Raw genomic sequence first — 24245 nt, 5'->3', positions numbered from 1 at the left:
AGTGAACCATATGATTCTGCCAACGCCACCATTTTTGAATTCCATTTGGATAGATTGGGAGGAAAATCATGGCTAATCAGAAAACTCATCAATTCAGCCTCTTTAGATTGGGGGATGGCCCAATGTTTAAGCAATTGCTGATGGAATCCTCAAGTAAGAGGTCATCTCAAAGTCTTCTGCTGAATGAAATCATTGCATTTATTATTTGGGGGCACATTCCATTTTCATGACTCTGAGAATATCCCAAATGGCAGCACTGGGAGGTATTTGGACCAAGAATGATTGACAGTGTCTGTAAGTACTTATTATGTCAAGGCTTCAGCTCGTCGATTGATGGGAAATGATGTATAATAAATTAGAATGATCACACATCATTTCCCATCGATTGAAATGCCAAATCCTTGACGGAGTAATGAGTTATGGCCAATACCACTCACTGTCTTAGGGGGAGATTGATTGCATATCCTTTCATCAATGTGATCAAACAACTAAGAAATCCTAAGTACACATCTAGCTCCCAAATTTTACCATCGTTCCAGTACAGAGCATAAAGTTAGTGTTGCCTCGGCAAGCATTGCACAATGCCATGTGGGTATTGGAGCAAGGGTATTCTTTATCATCTGATACAGTGAGAGCCTCAATCCCTTCAGGAATACAGATGCATCCTAAGTGCAGAGAGACTCAATGAAGCACCATTAGCCACCCAGCTACAACAGAATTCATTTCTTTTATGGAAAAAAAAAAAAAAAAAAAGGAAGGCTCCTAGATCTCTTCACAAAAGCAAAGGGAGGAAGTTGACAGTAAGCTCAATGGAATGAATGTTTAGTATTCTCCTGTAGCCAGTGGGTGGATATTTCTCCTTAGTTGTTTTGTGAAACTTATTCTCAGTATCATATGCTTTTTAAGTCATTCCAGTTGGGGAGACCGATTCATTTTCCTCTATGGTAAGAAAAGCAGTTCCTTCTCATCTCATAATTAAATACGCAAAATCATCAGCTGTGAAAAAAAAATATTTATTTAGGTAGTCAGCCTGTCTGTTTTTCCCAGCAGAGGCAGGAGAACTGGCATGATGCATGAAATTCACATTCTTTTGCTCCACAGTCAAGATTCAATGACTATTTGTGAGGTCGTTTTGGGCTTATTATGTCTTCATAAGCATTTTAAAGCTAAAACAAATAAAACTGCTTTAAAAACTTTATACATTTAAAAAATGTGTTTCAAACAGCCATTATATACAAGATATTATAATAAACTTTTTTTTTTTTTTTTTTTTTTTTGGTATTAAGGTGTTGAACCCAGGGGTACTTTACTACTGAGCTACACCTATAGTCCTTTTTATCACTTATTTTGAGAAAGAGTCTTGCTAAGTTGCTTAGGGCTTTGCCTAGTTACTGAGGCCAGCCTCAAACTGTGATCCTCCTGTCTCAGACTACCAAGTCACTGAGATTACAGATGTTTGCCACCATGTCCAACTCTACATTGTGATAATCTTAAAAATATGTTTTGGGAAATAACCCACTATAAAAACACTGTCCAGTAACAAAATTATATATATATGTGTGTGTGTGTATATATATATATATATATATATATATATATATATATATATATATATGAGAGAGAGAGAAGTTTCTTTTAAATATTTATTTTTTAGTTTTCAGTGGACACAACATCTTTATTTTTTTTTTTATGTGGTGCTGAGTATCGAACCCAGCACCCCGTGCATGCCAGGCGAGCGCTCTACTGCTTGAGCCACATCCCCAGCCCAACAAAATAATATTTTTAAGAATTAAAAATAACTTTTATTTATGCTTAGAAAGTGTAAACTGTTCTCTCACTTTCTATATAATCAGAGGCATTTGGTTTCTTCAATTGAAGATTACTAAAGTCTTATAAGGGCAAGGGATATTATTTGTATTTTTAACTGTTTCATACTAAAAGCCTAAAAAAGTGCCTGGCACATATTAGGTATTTAGTGAAGGTTCTTAAATGGAAAAAAATAAATAAATACATGAGGTTTTGGAGAGTAATTTAAACAGTGTTCATAGAAATCTCTACTTCTATGTTCACTTTTTCCCCAAAGTGGAATTCCTGAGTTCACTAGGATGACCTTCAACATGGTTTCATCAAATTTAGCTGTTGTAGGAGGAACAAAGTGGAGAGGGAAAACAGGCAGATGGAACTAACATCGAGTGATCCTCATCTCCAGGGGGTTGTCCTCATAGTGTCTTACTATAACCCTGTGAATAGGTATCAAGCCCATTTTCCAAATGTGAGAAGTCCTGAGAGATTAACTTTCTCTGATTTACACAGATAGTATAATGGCTGAGTTCCCCCAAACTCAAGTCTGCTGCCCATCCATTCTTGGGGAACCCAGCTTATACATGACCCATAGGACAAGCACCAGCGCTCCAGAACAGCTCCAGAAAATAGTTTTTGAGCATTTACTTGATTCACAGTTTATTGTATAGTTACTACATATGAATAATATATCTACTGTCCTCAGTGAACAACTGATACACAAATAACTAAGATGGTAATGTAAATATGTGTCTAGGTAAGTGCAAAATGACGTTGGAGAATGGGATGTGGGCCACATGAGCTTGTGTTTGGTCTGGGAGAGGAATGAAGGGTGTAGGGAGACCGTGTAGGTGAGCTTGTGATTAAACACATTTGGAGGGGAAGAAAATGAGTTCCTTTGGGAGGCAGAGGGCTCCAAGCAGAAGGCACCATAGTATATTTAGTGAACTGCAGTCCTATAGACCCTACCTTTGTTTTACTAAGAAAAAAATAACAAAACTAGCATGAATTTCTTCTTCCTGCTTCATAATTTCAAAATAGAATATTTGTTCTTAATGTGGACCTTAACAACATCAGCATATGCATTTTTTTCCTCTATTGAGAACTTTTATCCTTTCACTTAAAGAAAGACTTTATAGCTTCTAATTGGTATATTGGAAATACCAGAATCATTCCTCTTGTACTGTGGGTCCAATATTAAGGAAATGAAGGGTTACTTAACACTAGCCCTGCAATACCATGACAGCCTTCTGGTAGTCAAGAAGGCTGCTACAAGGTGGATACACTGAACTTAGGGATGATTCATATCCCAGGTTGGATAGAGTGGGAATGGCACAAGATATTGTCATGCTACCCAGAATGGCATGCAACTCAAAATTTATGAATTATTATTCCTAAAACTTTCCATTTAACATTTTTTTTGTAACATCATTGGCCATGGGTAACTGAAACTGCCAAACAATGACTAAGGAGGAACTACTGTATTCGAAATGTATTTTCCTATAGAAAGAATATCACATGTGATGGTGGGTTCTGAAGCTTCTATAAAGCCCTATTTAAACCATTGTGCACACATCTGGATGGCCAGAAGTACTATCAGTTAGGCAAATTATATTCAGTTACACTTATTGCATCTAACATTGTTTAAATAAGAGTATGAATCTGAGCCTCTCTTTGGGAACACTTTCCCCAGCAGTGACACATTTCCTTGCAAAAGTGTCTTCTTTTTGTGCACCCATAGTTTACAAACTCATCTCCTCCACTTCTTCATAAAAAACAGAAACTCATGAGATCATCTTCTTGCTTCATGTTTTACAATGAGGGGAAAAAGAACAGCAATCTTGAGTAGTAAGAGCTAGTTAGTTCCTCCTCCACAGTTAAATAAATGGACTATTGTAAACCATGTACAGATGTGGTCTTATGATGTTACATGCAGGGTAACTATGGTGTGTGTTCTATCACTCCAGCTCTGCATTAATTTTCTCATAATATCCATCCAATGTATTTTCAAAGGTAGAAACTATGATATGACTTACACTTGTATAGTGAGTCTTAATTTACAAAGTACTTTCACAACATTGTTCCTTTTAATGCCAACCATAGCTCTTTCAGTTAGGTGTTTTATCTACTGAGGGTGAGTAAGGTTGTGATGTAAAGTAATATGTCCAAGGACCTAGCACTATTAAATGGTACAACTGTGATTCTAAGCCAGAATTTTGATCCCCAAGTCCAGCACTCTCTCTACAACAACAGACTGACATAGCAGAACTTATATTGTCAAAATCCTAAAGATTAAATGCTCAAATCAAGTTGGAGCATTTGTACGAGTTTTTCTTTCATAAAATGAAGAATCCTTCTCAGCATTAACTTGTGGTTTCTTTAAGTCCACCATTAGGGAACCAGTTGGATTTTCTGCCAAGAAACATTAAAGCTGATTTGACAAGAATGACGAGGCACTTTAAGAGTTGATTGACTGTTAGCATAAGGCTTTTAGAGCTTGCTAAAATTGCATCAACTATAAGTGAAAGAAATGGAAGTATCTATGCAGAGATTCAAAGGAAGGCCTGTGACATAAAACCAAGTTGTGGGTTGGTCAAGTCTACCTACATCTATGTAACAATCCTCTGATTTCTATGATATATAAGTTCATTTGGTTCTATAACATTATGGTCCTCATACTCAGGGACTCACTGAGGTTTAAGTCAATCAATGAGAAAACAATCATGTTGTGTTTATAGAAAGACTTTTAGTAGACCTCTTTGGCCGAGACTCTCATTGAAGTGTGTGCTTGCAATTCTATTTGGAATTTCCAAATTGAGGTACATTTGCACTCTACTTACCATATCAATAGGGTGTGGCAACTCCAGAGGCCAATGGAGAATAAGATCTTTAAGGCTGACATAATCTCAACTGGAGTAGTCAAGATGGTAGTAGAAACTTCCATGATGGAACTATCCTTCTTAAGGATCTATGGTGACAAGAATTATTTCAAAATTGCTGCATTTTTAAAAAAAGTGATAAAGCAGATTTTCTTCTCCATTTTTTTTCAAAGAAAACATCTTCCTACAGTATAGGTTAGTATAACTAATGTTTAAAGAAAGGGAAACAAATGAGCAAATGTAATCATTTATACATGGCTTTCTTTAATCTCATAAAACTTAAGCTTTTAAAATAGTTTTTGATGCATATGGATTTCCAGTTTTCCCAGCACCATTTGTTGAAGATGCTATCCTTTCTCCATTGCATGCTTTTAGCGCCTTTATCAAATATAAGAAAGTTGTAATTTTGTGGATTGGTCTCTGTGTCCTCTATTCTGTACCATTGATCCACCTTCCTGTTTTGGTACCAGTACCATGCTGTTTTTGTTACTATTGCTCTGTAGTACAGTTTGAAATCTGGTATCGCTATACCTCCCGATTCACACTTCCTGCTTAGAATTGCTTTTGCTATTCTGGGTCTTTTGTTTTTCCATATGAATTTCATGATAGCTTTATCTATTTCTACCAGAAATGCCGTTGGGATTTTGATTGGCATTGCATTGAACCTGTAGAGAACTTTGGGTAATATCGCCATTTTGATGATGTTGGTTCTGCCTATCCATGAACAGGGTACATTTACTCCTCACACTTCAGATAGAGCCCTAATATCCAGAATATACAAAGAACTCAAAAAATTAAACAACAAGATAACAAACAACCCTATCAACAAATGGGCGAAGGACCTGAACAGACACTTCTCAGAGGAGGACATACAATCTATCAATAAGTACATGAAAAAATGCTCACCATCTCTAGCAGTCAGAGAAATGCAAATCAAAACCACCCTAAGATACCATCTCACTCCAGTAAGATTGGCAGCCATTATGAAGTCAAGCAACAATAAGTGCTGGCGAGGATGTGGGGAAAAGGGTACACTTGTACATTGCTGGTGGAACTGCAAACTGGTGCGGCCAATATGGAAAGCAGTATGGAGATTCCTAGGAAAGCTGGGAATGGAACCACCATTTGACCCAGCTATCGCCCTTCTCGGTCTATTCCCTGAGGACCTTAAAAGAGCATACTATAGGGATACTGCCACATCAATGATCATGGCAGCACAATTCACAATAACTAGACTTTGGAATCAACCCAGATGCCCTTCAATAGATGAATGGATTAAAAAACTGTGGCATTTATACACAATGGAGTATTACGCAGCACTAAAAAATGACAAAATCATGGATTTTGCAGGGAAATGGATGGCATTAGAGCAGATTATGCTAAGTGAAGCTAGCCAATCCTTAAAAAACAAATGCCAAATGTCTTCCTTGATATAAAGAGAGCAACTAAGATCAGAACAGGGAAGAAGAGCATGAGGAAAAGATTAACATTAAACAGAGACGAGTGGGGGGAGAGAAAGGGAGAGAGAAGGGAAACTATGGAAATGGAAGGAGACCCTCATTGTTACACAAAATTACATATAAGAGTTTGTGAGGGGAAAGGGGAAAAAAAAAACAAGGGAGAGAATTAAACAACAGCAGATGGGGTAGAGAGGGAAGATGAGAGGGAAGGGGAGGGGGGGATAGTAGGGGATAGGAAAGGTAGCAGAATACAACAGTCACTAATATGGTATTATGTAAAAATGTGGATGTGTAACCGATGTGATTCTGCAACTTGTATTTGGGGTAAAAAATGGGAGTTCATAACCCACTTGAATCAAATGTATGGAAGATGATATGTCATGAGCTGTGTAATGTTTTGAACAACCAATAAAAAAAAAATTTAAAAAAAAATAGTTTTTGAAAAAATAGACTAACTGTATTTTCCCTAATTTTTGCATTTAGTTAATGATGATAATTTCTAGAAGGAGCTCCTCTTTGCCTTTCAGGAGAGAAATCCCAAAACATGAATATATTATCATGTAATCACTATATTACTGCAACAATACACTTGGCCATTGACAAGCTTAGTGTTAGGAAAAATAACCAAGCTCAGGGGTAGAAAAATAGCCAAGTAAATGACCAAGTATTTAAATACACTCTGACCTATGAATGAGCCCACATTGATTTCAAAGTCACGCAGAGGACATTATCACATTTAGGGGCCTGAGAACAGATTTTTAAACTGCCCTGATATAATAGAAAATGTGCCATATGTTTGAAGTGTAGAAGACTAATTTTATATAAGTAATCCCATATTAAAATAAACAACCATGAAAGTTGAAATAAGTCTTGATATTCTAGACTTTTCTGTTTTCCATCTTTTAAAAAACAAAAAGATGAATTTTACCAACCACCATGTGAACAAGTCTAGAATTCAAATTTCAATGGTATAAAAATGTTTAAGATTCTGATATATTAATTTTGGGAAATTTCTCTCCAATAATGTTATGTAATTAGAGTAGGGTTCAAAGCTCTATTATTGACATTTTGGAGCAAATAAATTTTTGCTGTGAGTGACTGTTGTAGAATGTGTAGAATGTGTTGTAGAATGTGTAGCATCATCCCTACCTTCTACTTTCTATGACAGCAATTTCTTCCTCTTGGTTGTAACAACCACAAGTTATCTCAACATTGCTAAATTTTCTATGATTGGAGAAGGTGTGTGTGTGTGTGTGTGTGTGTGTGTGTGTGTGTGAATGTGTGAATGTGTATACATGTTCTTGCAGCAAAATCAACTTGGTTGAGAACCCCTGGAGTAGAAGCATAGAATTCTAGAGTTCTACTCCTTTTTAGTTTCTATGCATATTAAATTTGGAGGCAAATGGGCTTCCTGTCATGTCCCAAATCACATAATTGATTAGAAGCAGAGATAACACCCAAGCAAGATTTTGTCATTCCTGCAGTGTTCTTTACATTATAGCACATAATTTTCAGATATTGTTTTTAGAAAAAATAGTCTGTTGACCCACAAACATCAGAACTGAGTCAGAAAGCACCCATCAGAACTGAGTCAGAAAGAATATAGTATTTATATGAATGAAATATAAAAAGATTCTAATTTGCTGTTAGTTCAATCTTGCAAATAAGTGTTTTCTGGATGATGATAATCAAATTGCACCCAACTACTAACAGAGATCCTCATTGCCCAAACTCTACTCAGGTTCTTGAGCTCTTTTTGAGCTAGGTCTAACTTTTGGGCTTGTCCATTTGTCATATATTGTCCAATTTCAGTAAGAATCCTGCTAAATCTATTTAACTAGAAGCGCTCCACCTCCATCCTCCTTCAAATGCATTTACCATCCTTCACCATTGCCTAGGTGATGTCTGATCATGCTAGCCTGCCTTCAGCAAGAATCCTGATGGGTTGGTTTAACTAGAATCCTCCCTAACACATATTCCTTCCTCTTAGTAATTTCCATCCTCTGATCTTCACCTTGCTTCTTGGTTACAAATTCCCACTTGCCCTGCAGCATTTGTAGTTGAGCTTTCTCTCTCCCTCCCTACAAAATCCCATTGCAGTGGTCCCTATAACTATCTTTGAGTAAAGTCTGCCTTATCATTTTAACAAATACTACGAATATTTTTTTAATACTGCTCATATGGTATATATGATGTTATAACTACCTTGTTATCAGTCTGCACTATTCTCTTGCCTACTTCCACCTCATTTGAGGCAGGAATTTGTTGCAAGTATCCTGACACTTCAACATTTTATAACTAAAGATAGAAAAAATATGCCTGGCAAGAACAATAAATTAAAGACAGAATTAACAGCCCAGGACCGCTTATTTTGCCAGAAAATTTGTGTTTAAGTTGTGGCAAAGGCTGACATCTTGGATTGATCCCATTGGCCATCTCTGGTCCATTATAAGGCAATAATGGGAACCATCCTCTTCCCCTAATGAAGGTATTGCCAAGAAAGCACACTGCTGCTCACCCAGCTGTTTGAGGAACTGAAGAGGATGCAAAGATGGTGAAAACAGATGGGATATATTTTGCATTTTCTACTTAGATATGAATATGTACATATGATATATTAGGGCAACTCTCTCACACATATCCCTCTCTCCTTCGCACATTATGCTAACCATTCGTCACTTTCATATATCAACTTTATTCAAAAGTTTTGTGTGCCTTTTGTTTTTTAGATTTAATCCCCTTTCTTTACAGCATTTTTAAATGAGGTTTTTGGTTAAAAACTTGTTAATTTTTTATAACATATTTTATAATTTATGCTGTAGAGAAGGTGCTTTGTGTGAAGAATGCGTTTGCTTGACACAAAGTTTATGGTTTGCTAATAATCCTAAGAGGCTTCAATTTAGGGGAGATTCTAGATAATGTAAGGTACATGGATACAAGTGCTTTTCAATAATTTTTTTAAGATCTGATGAGTAAGGAATATGTTTTCATTTTTGTCTTTTTGAAAAATATAGAAAAATATAAAGAAGAAGATCATAATTGAACATAATCTTATCACCCAGAGATTATACTGTTAATGTTTGCTATCTCTCCCATATATATGTATATGTATGCATACTCATGTATACATTAGGGATTTTATGTATGTTTTTGCTACTTTTATTCACATTGCTATGACTTGTTTTTTATGTTTTTGATTATTCAAAAAATGTTTTCTAATTTTATAAGATACCCTGATTTAACCACTCATAATTTTCATGTTATTGAACTTTTGTTTGCAAATGTATTAGGCTATTATAGAATAAAATAATATGGTATATTATACAACAATATATTAATGATACAATGCATCTTGCATCTTCATCTTTCTGGCAATTATTTTCTAGAATTCAAGTATTGGATCACAAACATTCATAGAACTCTTGAAACATTGCCAGTTTGCCCTCTATCAGATAGATTAGTTAATTTAAATTTCTACTAGAAATGTATGAGAGGATTTTAATTTAAATAGTAAAATGTAATTGCTGAATAGAAGTCAACATTTAAGAACTCTAGAATATCTTTATATAGTCCTTTCCCGCCTTTGGCAGTAAAGATATTTTCTTTAAAGTTAATAGCTTTTAATGAGTAGGCATGGATCAAAATTAAGAGAACTTGCCATGGGATATCAAAACTAGTTTTCATTTTGAAAATAACAGAATCATTAAAGTTATATGAAATATTAAATATGAGAAGATGTTAGATAACATTAAGCTTAACTTTCTCCTTTATTCAAAATTTAGTCATTTATTAAGCAACTAATATATGCCACCTCTGTCATCTTAAATCTGGTTTGAAAAGATAAGAAAATTGCATAATTAACTGTAATGCAATGTTGTAAGTATGACAGAAAATAATGGGTAAAATTTAATGGAAACATATAGTGGTAGATGAATGTTTAACTTTTCACTGGAGGAGAAAGCCAAGAAAAACTTTGCAGAAGAAGTCATTCCTAAAGGATTATTAATAATTTTTTTCAAGAAAGGGAGAAAAGAGTTTCTGGAACTGAACAGTATTAAAGAGATGCCAGGATATGAAATTATACAGCTGGTTCATACAACAGTAGTAATGAGGTATGGCTGGCACACAGAAGGTTGTGATATTAATATCAAGTTTTCAATGTCATGCTAAGGAATTTTGACTTTTTCTGTAGTCAGAGGAGCTATTAAAGAATTTTGAGAAGGGACATGATTCTTTCTGTGTTTCGATTCAGTTAGAAGAGATGGAGACAAAATGACTGGTTATTAACATTTTCCAGGGGAGATGATAAGAAAGACCACCACACATGGGGGACAGAGTGAAATATATCTAGTCAGCCAACCAATCAACCAAGGAATCAGTACTCTGTCCTGGATAGTAAGGAAAGAATTGGAATCTTCCATTTATTTAGAGAATTGGGCAATAAACAAGTAAGTAAATATATAAAAAAGTAACTCATAATAATAAGCCCATTGGGAAATGATCAGAGTACCATGGTAGAGAGTGAGGGAAAGAGGGTCTCCTGATTTAAGATAGCCAGGGTGCAACGTAAAGAGTGGAAAAGAAATCAGCCATGAAAAGATCCAGAGCCCAAGGTGGGATGCCTGCAGTGAGCCCTTTCTGAGTTAGAAGAGGTGACTAATTCGTAAGGCTGTGTGTTAAGGGGTAACCATGTCAGCTTTAGAGTCAGATGGCAACGGATACAAATCCAGGCACTGCGGCTTAACCTTCAGGGACTTCAACTTTTTCCGTAAAATGGGAATAATAATATGTACAAACAGAGTCACTATAAAGAGTATATAAAATAATGTACATAAAATTTAGCACAATGACTTCACGTAGTAAAAACCCAATGGGAAGTAGTTGCCATCACCTTCATCGTAATTATTATCATCATCGCCAATTAAAGAGTATACGGAGAAACAGGGAAATTCAAGTTTCTGTCTTTTGTGACAGGAAATGAGCTAGGCAGTCTAAAATAGGAGCAAACTGGGGTTTTCAGATATTGAATATGCTCCGAGGGATCTGTTGGAAAACCAGCTGGCATTTGAAATCCTAGAGTTCAGGACAGAGACCAGCATATAAAACATACGGGTGTCATGGTCTAGCTCAAAGAATAATGTGAGAAAACTAGGAATTCAGCACTTCATGAGGATAATTATTTATTTAAGAAAATTTTGACAAATAAATTAATTTCTTCCACATGAAAAAAAGAGAAAATTTTTACTGAAAAAAATTTCAGTCGTGATTTGAAATCTACTTACAATTTACATTCACTGGCCCTGGGTTAAGCTTTCTGGAAATACGATGAGAACAGTTTACATCTCTGAATAAGGTTTATTTAACTCCCCAGTTTTCATCTGGGAAAAGTGGTCACAATATTTCATACTTTCCTTATATAGAGAGATCTTTATGTCCTCTTGTAATTCTAAGAGATTTTTGGATGCAGCTTAATTTGTTCTTTCTCAGAACTAAACCCAATGTTCCAAATGTGACTTGATCTGCTTGTTAGTTTCAGCCTATCATTTTCATCTGTCAGGTCCTTTATAATCTTGGCTCTACCATCTTGTATATTCGTGATTCCTGTCAACTTGGTGTATATGTCAATTTGATGAGAATGATTTCTAAATCTTTATCCAAGTCATTGATAAAGATACTTAAAGACTAGTCTAACGCAAACTGGACTATTCCCACTGCTAACTAGGAAGGGGTCAGGAAGCCCTTGGATTTACTTAAGAAGGGAAAGTTGTGCTAACTAGGTTTAGTTTTGAACTAGGTTTGAACTAGGTTTAGTTTTGAACAAGTTGAGTGGGGGGGTGACATAAGTAGGAAAAAAGGAACTTAAAAAAAGGAGACATGGTAAAAAATATTTGACATGGAACATGGGTTCTGTAAAATCTTGGGATATCTTAGTTTGGGAGTTTCTTGAGGCCATGAAATAGGTAGGAGGAAGTTGCAGAGACAAACTGTGGAAATGTTGCAGAGTTGCTAGGCAAGTGGCTAACAGGGCTTGGTTCTAATAATTCTGAAGAGAACTAGTAATAGGAGGACCTCATTTTGCAGATAAAGCAATAGAAATGTAGCACTTGGAGGCAGATAGTTATCATTTAGCAGTGTGTGTGTGTGCTAGATTCAGCTACTGGGTCCACATATAGAAACAAATTCTAGTCCTAAGAGGAGGCTCAAACAATGAAGATACAGGAGCAGAAGCTCCCTCTACATCTCTTATTGTAATTAGGCTGAAGTTCTGTTGCAGTCCCTGTTGGAAAGGGTAACTGACAAGGATTAGGGAGGAGAGGCTAATGTAGAATTTGGGTTATAAGAACTAAGCCAATGGAGGTGAGAAAGAAGAAGAGCTTCAGTTTCAGGGTCAATTGTGAATGTGTATACAGAGTCATTCTTGCAGACACTGAGTGCTGAGTAGGATAGGTCATGCTGAGACTCAGGCCATCATTTGGGATCCAGGACAAGACTGGATCAGTACATTGGTGGATGGAGGACCTTGTTCCATTCCCCAGAAAACTGAGGGGATGAAGCTGCTAATTTAATTTGTCTTTGTCTTCATTGATTTGGGAACCAAATCAGGCAGAATGTGAAAGGGAGAATAGTGGCTCAGTCTAGAAAAGGCAGACAAAATAAGGTAGCTCTGATCATAGCTACTGTGTGTGGGTGTTTTCCATCTTTATGGTAAAAAAAATTTTAAAGTCAGAGATCATTTTAAAGTCAAGACTATAGGAGCCATTGTTTCCTTTAATAAGTTTTCTTATCTATAATGAATAATTAATAAAATGAATATTTGTCATACAAGTATAAGGGACTTATATCGAGATGCCTGAACATATTTCTAGACTTTGCCTCTATATTTTTCTCATGTTGTTGATGATGATGGTGACATTGATGGCAATGATATCAATAGCTCCTTGGGCACTTATGTGGACACTCTGGTGAGTGCTGAAACTCACTTCTCAGAAACCTTATGAGGAAGCATCCTTCTTATTTTACTCCCTTTTTTTTCAGATGAGAAAATTAAGCATTAGAGTAATTTCATACTGTTCCCAGACTCACACACATAGAAAATGAATGAAACTGGAGTTTGAATTCAGAATCATTGCAAAGACACTGTATTATATTGTTCCATTGTTTTTATAACTAATCATGACTGATTTTTAGTCTATCCTATTTTTCTTTTAAGGGATATATTTTTTTTCCAAAGAAACAAAGATGCTATTATAGAATACATAAATGTGATAGGAAACCAAGGTAAGTTGGTATGAGGATTCTGAGCCTCTGGCTAGGTTCACTCACTAAGCTAAGTTATTCTTCCTATATACCAGTTTCATAATAGACAAGAGCAAATATTTAAAAATAAGCACACATGAACTATTAGAATATCTCAAATAGTAAAAAAATCATCTATAAATACTAAGAAATAAATATCTCCATTTGGGGGGAAAGGAAAAGATTTAAGTTACAAAGACTTATGCCTTAAAAATGCTATTTTGGTCCTTATCTTTATATTAAGGTTTGGACTGCCAGGACAAAAATCACCAGGGCCTCCTATGACCATTAAGCTTGGATAGAGCATGTAATCAATGAGCAAAAATCTATCTGAGCATTTTAAGAGAGATCAAGAAATATTACATATATAAGCAAAGACTTAGAGTTTAAATGAACCTAATGACCTATTTGAATAAGCTAACCCATGAAAGAATAGAAGCAATTCTTATAAAGATAAGTAGGAAAAATAGAAACCTCTATGAATATAGATAATTCCATTTTGTTACGTAAATAATTAAATGTATACATATCTTGTAAATGTCAGCATTAAATTAGAGAAGAATTTCCAAGATCTTTTCAGATGGATATCATATTAGGTGAACAAAAAGAGAGGCACTCAATGATCCAGTGTTTTTTTTTTTCAAAAACTCTGTTGAACTGAAAAGAATATGGCATTCAAAATGCACACTAAAAGCTTCTAGGTGGAATTTAAATAACTTCATTATTTTTACCTTTTTCTCCAAACCATCCCAAACGTTCTAACTATGTGTAGACCCATCACTTGACCAATTTTCTGTATAATTAAAATCATGGGCCTTTAAAAGTATTTGTAGGGGGAATGCCTCTGAGATGCTTAGCTTTATTTTTTCATATGTGTGTAACTTAAAAATGACCAGGCAGAAGTTTTTTTTTTTTTTTTTTCTTTTCTTTTCTTTAAATTGCTTTGCCAAGTTTCGGCTTTGAGCACATTTTTATGACTGATTTATTAAACCTGGAAACGAGAGGTTTATAATGGAAATTCTCATAAAGCCTCAGCTCTAGCATTGCTAGCAGGTACTCTGAAGAATGGGGACAGTGATAGGCCCTCAGCTGTGGCATTTCTAGAGCACAACCTGAGGACCTGGTCACGTGCTCATTTATTTATTTTTAGGTGAATAATCTTCAACCGTTCTAGCAGAAATTCGCATTCCGTTGACAAAAAGGAAGCATGCAGTAGTTTGGCTATGAATCATACCTTCTGTTGTCATGATTAATTTTAAGGATGCATTCAAAGAAGTTTCTTCCATAACATTGCACTCTGGGAAAAGGAGAAAAAAAATGTGCTCATCATTTAGGCTGACTGAGGAGATTTATTGCAAAGAAAATGATTCCAAATTGACTAGGGAGATTTATTGGAAATGAAATTATTAGAAATCCCTGTTCCTTTTAAAGATATTTAGAAATTATACCTAAGTGGAACATTTTTGCTTTAGTTTGAGAAATACAAACTTCTGGCATTGCTCATCATTAGAATTTTCCCCCGCAGGCTTTGGCTTTATTAGCAGCTTAAGAGTATATTTAGCACTGTCATATGTGAAATCTCTTCACTCTGTTAAACTAATATGGGATAAAATGTCTTTTTTTACAGTGTTATTCATTCATTATATAAAAATGAAAGCAACTACTTCAGTGTGGATCCAGAGCTACTAACTATTTTTATGACAAAAGAGAGGTGACAATACATATCCCGTAGGCACACGAGAGTATTATATAAGAGTCATTAGTATAATTGATATCCATAGAAAGAGTGTTTTATCCAACATGATTAAAATGTGCAATACATTATGTAGGTTCCAGTGTTCCAGCTGCCATGGTGTAATCTTTCCTTTGATAGAAATCTAGTGAAAAATAAAATTATCCTCGTTAAAAGGATAATCTTCTACTACTTAAGGCTGTGGGAATGTGAGACAGTTGTATGTCATGTGCTTCAACCATTTCCATGTGATTTTTTGCCTGTGTATTGTATTTTTGTTGTGGGCTCCTCAACCACAGGAGGAGAGGTAGAAAAGGACTCTTTAAGATAAGACTTTTTTCTTTTTCCTGGATGACTTGGGAAAACCCTGTGTTATAATTCCTCTTGCTGGATTCAACTTTATATGTCTACGTTAGTGAGGCCAAACAGGTTAAAAAAAATTACAGCCTAAAATTTCAAATTGGCTTCAAGTTGAGAATAACTTCTAAAAGGCAAATGACCAAATAATTATTTTAAGAGGTTGTTTCTACACACAATACAAGAATTGATTGGTTCATTTATTGTACAAGTATTTGTCAGGTATCTACTATGTATTAAGTATTTATTCCATAGAACCACAAGTCCTAAGATTTTATTTTTAAATAGCGAACTAAGTAAAGAAAAAAACAGGAGGATATGGTACAAATCTTATTTTCCATGTTTGGTCCTCAAAAGTATGCCTTAATGAACCATGTAACTAGAATAACAGATAATGTTGTGTCTACATAATGTGCATTTCAAAGAAGTAAAAGCAGGGTATGTATACTACTATCCTAACACCTATAATAGTGTCTCTGAGTTACTGTCATTTTTTTTCCTTTTGCATATATGCGTGATAATAGCAATGCCAAAACCTGAGAAAAAGGTCACATGCTGAGGATGTTGCAACATATCCAGGAAAGTAAAGTCAGTGGCAAAAGAAGCAATATGTCTAATTCTTAATTAAGTGTCATGTGTGTTAGGGCAAAGAGGTCTGTTGGAAGCTTTCTGGGTAATTAGGAGTTCCATTTTCTTTTCTTGAACTGACCTACGGTATTGTTGAGAGGATCAAATGAAATAATATGTTGGAAACTGCTGTGTAAACAAACCATAAAGTGCTTCATAGACTGGTGACATCATTTTTAATTTTGTCGACTACCTTCTGTAAGTTGTAGGTCTTATCTATAAATAGAGGAGAGCACTTTTGCTACTAAGTTTACCAATGCTCCTTAAGTAGGATGAAATACCCAGTTGCTTATGAAGATCCTGGGTATCAAGAGATACTGAAATGATTACTATCAAAAAATCATGAAAGTACACAAGGTGCCCAGCTGTTCCAAGGTCTTGTCTGTCTTTGGTAGTTAGAATCGATTAGTTAGTAGAATAGATAAAATCATCAATGCTGGAGGAGGTGAACTATCCTCCTTATTATTAGGACAGTGAAAATAAGGAGTCACTTTCAATTAACCACATATCTAGGTAAAAACTTTATAGGATGAAATAATGATGGGCCAAAATGCACCCCAGGGAGACTGATTTGTCTGTAGCGGCTTCTCATTTGTGTGTAGTGACTGAACGCTGTTGTTTGTGAATAGTCAACTAAAGTCACGAGATGGTCTCTTCTTCCTTCCCAAGATGGTCAGATTCCATTACATTGCTATTTGGCATTGTCACTTCCATATCCCTTCTTTTCACAATGCTTAAATATTTTGCTGGTTCATCCCACAGCCGCCTCACAGCATTCTCTCTCCTTAGCTTTTCCTTCTAATCCCTACTGTGTCATTTGCAGTCACGGAATAGAATAAGTTGTCCTTCCTATCAGTATTCTAAAAAGTGGCTTTATCCCACCTATTATTTCTTCATCATTATCTGCAGTAATTTTATGCGATTGCTGTGGTGTGCTGGTCCACATGATGTCTTCTGCACCTTGAGGTGGTAAGATAGCCTGGGAGAAGGTTTCAGGATTTTTCTGGATGACCTCCCAGTGACAAAGATTCTGATATGCCTGTGATCATATAAAAGTCACAGGAATGAGATTGTGATTTGAATGCTAGGTAAATATTGTTATTATTAGTTAGAGTAATAACAATAGACGAGGATAATAATAAAGACTCGGCAGGTCTTTTCCTCAGAGCTTTCAGTGATTCCAACAGCAAAATTGGTGACATCGTTTAGTGTACTAAGAAGATACGTGATCATTCTGGAGCCATTATCAGCCCCTGTTAGAGTCTTTTCAAATCCAGTGCTTATTGTGTATGTTATGAATAAGGGAGAACAAAAATTATGCATGCAGGGCCAAATTCTCATCTAGCTCTGGACCCCCATGGACCTCACTTTGAAGTCAATAGGAGCTCAGCAGGGGGTGGAACAAGATGAGAATTTGGAAAAGGAACTGTAAGAAAAAGGGATAATTTTCCCCGACCATATCATCTTTTGGTGTGCCTTAAATGCTTACACAGTGCCTAACCCCAATTCATTTTTACTTCAGTCTCAATAAAATTGCAGATTTTTTTTTTTTTTTTGCATCTCTATGTGTGTATACTGTAGGTCATTTTCAATGGGAAGAGAATTGGATAACTTCAATTACTCTCCTGTAAGCTGTTATTATTGAACTGAGCCTGAAGTGCTTTATTTTCAATAAAGAGGTATTCATATAATACACTTTCATGCAAATTTGGATGCTATAGGTTTTCAAAGATTTTCCAGAAAAGACATTTTTTTTTTCCACTGGCCCAGATAATTAACCACTCGTCTTTGTGCCCTTGCTTTCTTTCAACTAATTTTTTAAATGATTTTGTCCACCATGGGATGGCTATGCAAGTGTGTGCTCTCCTAGGAAAACAGTGTTTGAAGTCAACAACGCAGCTTTTGTTTCTGAATTCTAATATACGCCCCCCCTAGGATTCGAATTGTTTTGTACACACAATGGTAAATGAATGTCCAGAGGGGAACTTGGAAAAACAACCTGCCTAGGAGCTAGAGACTACATCTTAGACAGTCAAGGGGTTCCCCTGCCTTTTTCAGATTGGTGCATACCTACTGATGGGATGTGCCCTTAGAAATCCACCTTTTAAGGTAAAACTCACTGAGATTGCACCATTTCCTTTCATTAAGCAGCCAGACAGCCTCAGCACAGCACACCTGGATGTGTGTTGATGGAATGTCCTGTAACGTAAGGCCATTAATATTCATGGGAACATCTAACATAATTCATGATGGTCTATGATATATGATAGCAAACAGCATCATTTACTCTGAACCTAAAAAATATTGACAAAGACAAGTTCCTAAACACTGATGAAACCTTGTATTTTGTGTTATGATTTCTTGGTTTTATACTTGGTGCAGTTTTTCAATTAACTGCTCAGTATTCAGAGCAATTATTCATTTATTATAGTCAGCTTAGATACGGTAAAGATTAGAGGAGTAAAACAAATCATTTTAGTGACACTGGCTAGTGATACATTGTTATTATTCTGATTTTTATTTATTTATTTATTGGGCTCTTGCATAGCAGGATTTATAGCCCCTACTTTTGAATGCTAAGTCTTATTCCTTCCTGGTGTCTGTTTTTACGGCTTTAAATAAGCAAAAACAGCCATATGATTTGAACTGGAGTTACCTGTAGGATTTATCAAATGATAGACATGTATACAGATACCAATTTATACAAACACAAAAACATTTTTTTAAAATTATATTTTGGTCAGTGACAAGACTTTCTCAGTTATACGAAATATGTATCTGGTCTTTTTTAAGTGTGAAGATTCTCAGAAGTGTTGAAGACAGAACTGAATTTATGTAGAACATAAACTAGGCATCAATATATGAAGAATCTCATAAAAAATAGCATGCAATTTTGAATACGAGTAAACCAAGGTAACTACACATATTAGGTATTTGGGAGTTAATGGCATGAAGCACAATAGTTTCCATCAAACTGGAAGTGTGGTTTTCCCAGTGTACTGGAACCACATACCCCGTAATGTGTCATTTTGTTTCTAAGGGGGGTTTACATGCTTTTAAAAGTGTCTCAGATTTTGGCAAAGTTTATTTTATGCATTATGCATAAAAGTTGTCATCAGGATTTAACAAAGCATTTTGCACAGAAAGATTAGAAATAAAAATCTCTGCACACCAAAATGATTTGGATGGTTTTCTTAGATGGTGTGAACTTAAAAAAAAATTAACATGTATCTTACCCCCTTTCCAAATTCCATAAAGATGAAAAGGCCCCACGGTGAAGAGAATTCTAAGGCACAATCCGGGAGCAGCAGTTCACCAGTGCTATTTTATTTTCCTTTCAGTTAATCTTCTGTTTATTGGTCGTAATGTTAACAATTGGCAACCCAACAAAGCTGCGATATTTAGACAAGGAATTGTTGGGTTCAATAATATATGTGAGGTTATTTCCTACTTGAGAAATGTGGGTATTGCAAGAGTTGACCTATTTGATAATGTTTGAATTTTAGGATTCAGGACCCTCAGTGAAGTAAAACAGACATTGTGGGTGAAGAGAAGAAATTGGTGAAGACAATTTCTTCCTGTCCTGACAAGCTGATAGGAAGGAGAAACTGTTTGGATGGTAAGCTTAAAATGACTATTTTACAATATTTTCTGTTTTAACAACTTTTTAATGCTAGGCACATGCTAGCCCAGGGTTCCATAGGAGCAAACAGGGCTCTGGAGGAGCTGCCTATGTGTAATTAAGTCACTCTGAGGACAATACTAAAAAAAAAAAAAAAAAAAAAAAAAAAAAATCTTTGTTTAAAAACAGATGGAGGAGTAATATTAAATTAAAAAACAAAAAATGGATTAATTGTGTCCCAAAACTTGAGCCTAGAAATGCCTCTTCAGGATTTAAATAGAGAATGCCACTCCAGTTCTGTCTCCCTACACTGCCCGGCTAGTGTCCAGTTGTGGTTTCCCTCTATGTGTGTTTCTTTGTAAGAATGGTTATTCTACCACTGGCATTACTGAGGCCATTTCTGGTAGCTGCTGATATGTCAGCCTTCCTCATTGACTGATATCTTCACACGATGAGTAGACTGAAGTCTATGCTTTTGATTACTATTTTGGGAGGTGTCATTATTGCTGAATTCAGGGTACAGTCCTTGGAAATTCACTTTTTTGGGATAACCACACAGTAGTAGCCCTTGGATAGAAATAGTAAATAGCAAATGGATGAACAAATTGTGAGCAATATGCATGGAAACTCAGAGATTTTTCTCTTTTCCACTCATTGGTGTGTCTAATAAATTTTTTTCAGGTAGCAATTAGAATTTGGTTAGTAATGTCATTGCACATCATCATCATTATCATCATTTTGTCATTATTTACTATTCAAATTTTGGCTTTTTAGCACTGAGAAGGTTTAAAAAATAAGCATATAACTTGCTCTTTTAACTTTGGTTCACAATTTCAAAAAACTTATTTGGAACTGATTAGTTTTATTTCCTGATTTTTCAAGCACCACAAAGCCAGAAACAAATGAAGGCACATAAGCTTTTCACTGTCTGCCTCAGTTATTAAACCGGGCTCCTCTCAGCATGTCTTTTATCCACATGCCGCCACTATATATATATATATATATATATAGATATAGATATAGATATAGATATAGATATAGATATAGATATAGATATATTTTTAAGAAGACCAGTGTCTGGATAAGAGCATAAAATCGAATTGAACAATCATAACCATTCTTTAAACTTGCATAGATCTTTAAAATTTTCAAACATATTTATTTCTGCTATAATTGGATTCCTATAACAGCCTTTTAAAATAAGAAGAAAAAGAACATTTATTAAATATCTTCTGTACCAAATACTTTCACCACATTATCTCATTTAATCCTTGCCATAGCACTATTAAGTTGAGAACAATTTCCTGAATTTCAGGAGGAAGATTAGGCTCACACAGAGTGCGATTTGCCCTGTCTTCCATTGTTAGCAAGTGGGGGATCCACAGTTTGACCCCTGATCTATGTGGCTCTCAAACTTTTAGTTCTGTCCACTTTGCAGGTGGAGGTAGGGGGAAATAAGATTATCATCTCAATTTCTTGGTTGTCCAAAATTGAGATGTAGAGAAATTAATGCCACCACCTAGGCTTGTATATTTGTTTTATGTATATTTGTTTTTGCTTGTTTCCTAGACCTGCATACTTTTTCTGTAACATCTCCCTTTCTCTGAAAATCTGATCAGGAGTTGATGCTTTGCTAGCTGGTTCAACTCCTCATTTATGGAGCACCCTCCCTGCTCCCTTTATTCTGCTTGAGGGTTTTGTTACAGATGTCTACAGAGATAGTGGAAGAGACAAAAATCAGCAGCTGTGTGTCTGTTTTGTGCTGCTATAACAGAATATCACAGACTGGGTAATTTGTAAATGAAAGAAATATATTCCAAACAGTTCTGGAAGCTGGGAAGTCCAATATGAAGGTTGGCATCTGGTGGGGGTTTTCTTATTGAGTCATCCCCTGGAATAAGCTAAGAAGGTGAGAGATGTGTGTATACATCAGGAACCCACTAGCAATACCTTACCTACTCCAGCCATAATGGCATTAATCCATTTTTGAGGGCAGAGTCCTCATAACCTGATCACCTTTTGAAGGTCCTGCTTCTCAGCACTGTTGCATGTGGAATTAAGTTTCCAACACATGAACTTCAGGGGGCACATTCAAGCCATGGCAGCAGGGAAGGGGATGGGATTCAGTCCAGACCATGCGTGTTTGTTTCTGCCTGTGTGCATTTATGGGTTGCATTATTGTCTGGTGAGTTTTATGTTCAATACCTATTTGAGTCAATGTTGCATTGCAGCTTAGCATAGCTAATATTTTTTTGTGAGTGCTGCCTCTAAAATCAGATCAATACAATTAAACTTTAAGCTAGTGATTTTAATGTGAATATCTTAATACTTGGCGCCAGAGTTGATATTTTAAATCTGATATATTGGAAAGAATAAACATCTTACAGGAGCACTAATGGAAAAAGAGTAGAAATCAGGCAAACCTGATTTGGATAATAATCAGCCGGTCAATTATTTCATACCATAGAGACTGGTAAGGAACTATTTTCTGTCTTATGTGCCAAGAAACATCACTGGCCATCACATGCTTTGATAGTACTCAAAGCACTGTTATGTGCATGAAGTGTAAGGATGAGAGATTGTTTAACTTCTGAAATATTCGGCTTTCCTGAATGGGTTAGGACTGAGTTCCAGCACCAACTTTCAAGAATTCCTTATCTTCTGGTGCTGACATTAATGGCGGGTAAGGTACTTGGAAGAGACTCATTAACTAGACATACATAATTTCCCTTATTTCCAAGGGCCCATCTGAGCACTTTTCAGAGATTCCTTTTAGGAGATGGACTTTACAGGAGTTTCCAAATGGAGGAGGTGTGATGAGGTTGGGGAATATATATGGTTCTCCATTTATTCTGTATCTTTCTCAAACCACATTCCACCATCCTCATGTCCCCCCCACCCACTGAATGTAGCCCTGGATTCTTCAGTTTCCTTGGTCACACACCTCTTCTGTTTTTCATCACTTGACTTCCAGTACTTCCGTTCAGGCCTTCACCACTTCTTGATTCAACTGGGGCTTTAGCCTTAGTAGCCTCCCGACTGGTCCTTCTTGCACAATCGTTTAAAAAATTTTTTTGAATCAGATAAATGGCAGCAGAATGCTCTTTGATTCATTGTACACAAATGGAGCACAATTTTTCACTTCTCGTTGTACATGAAGTAGAGTCACACCATTTGTGAAATCATACATGTACCTAGGGTAATGATGTCTGTCTCATTCCACCATCTTTCCTACCCCAATGCCTCCTCCCGTCCCTTTCTCTCCCCTTTGTCCAATCCTAAGCTCTTCTACTCATCCCATGCCCCCTCTCCCCCATTATGAATTAGCATCCACTTATCAGAGAAAACATTCAGCCTTTGGGTTTTGGAGATTGGCTTATTTCACTCAGCATGATATTCTCCAAGTCCGTCCATTTACCTGCAAATGCCATAATTTTATTCTCTTTTAATGCTGAGTAATATTCCATTGTGTATGTATCCCACAGTTTCGTTTATTTATTTATTTATTAGTTGTAATCAGTTATACATGACAGTAGAAAGCTCTACTGTACACAAATGGAGAAGTTTTCACTTCTCTGGTTGTGCACAAAGTAGAGTCATACCATTGTGCAGTTATACGTGTACCTGGGGTAATGATGTCCTTTCCATTCGACTACCCCTTTGCCTCCTTCCCTGACTTTGCCCCACCTAAAGTTCCTCCGCTTATCCCATAAACTCCCACCTATATGGATTAGCATCCACTTATCAAAGAAAACATTTGTTACCTGGTGTTTTGAGATTGGCTGTCTTCACTTAGATTGATATTCTCCATTCATTTACCTGCAAATGCCGTAATTTTGTTCTCTTTTAATGCTGAGTAATATTCCATTGTGGATATGTACCTTAGTTTCTTCATCCACTCATCTATTGAAGGGCATATAGGTTGGTTTCACAGTTTGCTATTTTGAATTGTGCTCTATAAACATTATTGTGGCTGCATCACTGTAGTATGCTGTTTTTAAGTTCTTTGGGTGTAGACCGAGGAGTGAGAAAGCTGGGTAAAATGGTGGTTCCATTCCAAGTTTTCTAAGGAGTTTCCATACTGCTTTCCAGATTGGTTGCACCAATTTGCAGTCCCACCAGCAATGTATGAGTGTGCTTTTCTCCCCATATCCTCGCCAATACTTATTGTTGCTTTTATTCTTGACAACTGCCATTCTGACTGGAGTGAAATTAAATCATAGTTTTGATTTGCATTTCAATCTTCTAGACACCAATCTGAGGATCAGCTAGAAATTGCTTAAAAAACATCTGTAAAGAGTTTTTAATTACTTGGAGAATGAAATGGAGATGTCTTGGTTCACATCAGAAGTCTCCATGACCAGTGTTGCCTTTGGAGAGTCGAATGGAGGCATTGTTAAGGGTGCAGGCTCAGCTGACTGAAGAACTCCCTGATTTTTGAGCATGCTACTTAACTTCTCTAAGCCTCAAGC

The sequence above is a fragment of the Marmota flaviventris genome, chromosome 10 (genome assembly GCF_047511675.1).
Source record: "Marmota flaviventris isolate mMarFla1 chromosome 10, mMarFla1.hap1, whole genome shotgun sequence".
NCBI lineage: Eukaryota > Metazoa > Chordata > Mammalia > Rodentia > Sciuridae > Marmota > Marmota flaviventris.
The sequence above is the reverse complement of the archived record's forward strand: the minus strand, read 5'-3'. Positions refer to the sequence as shown.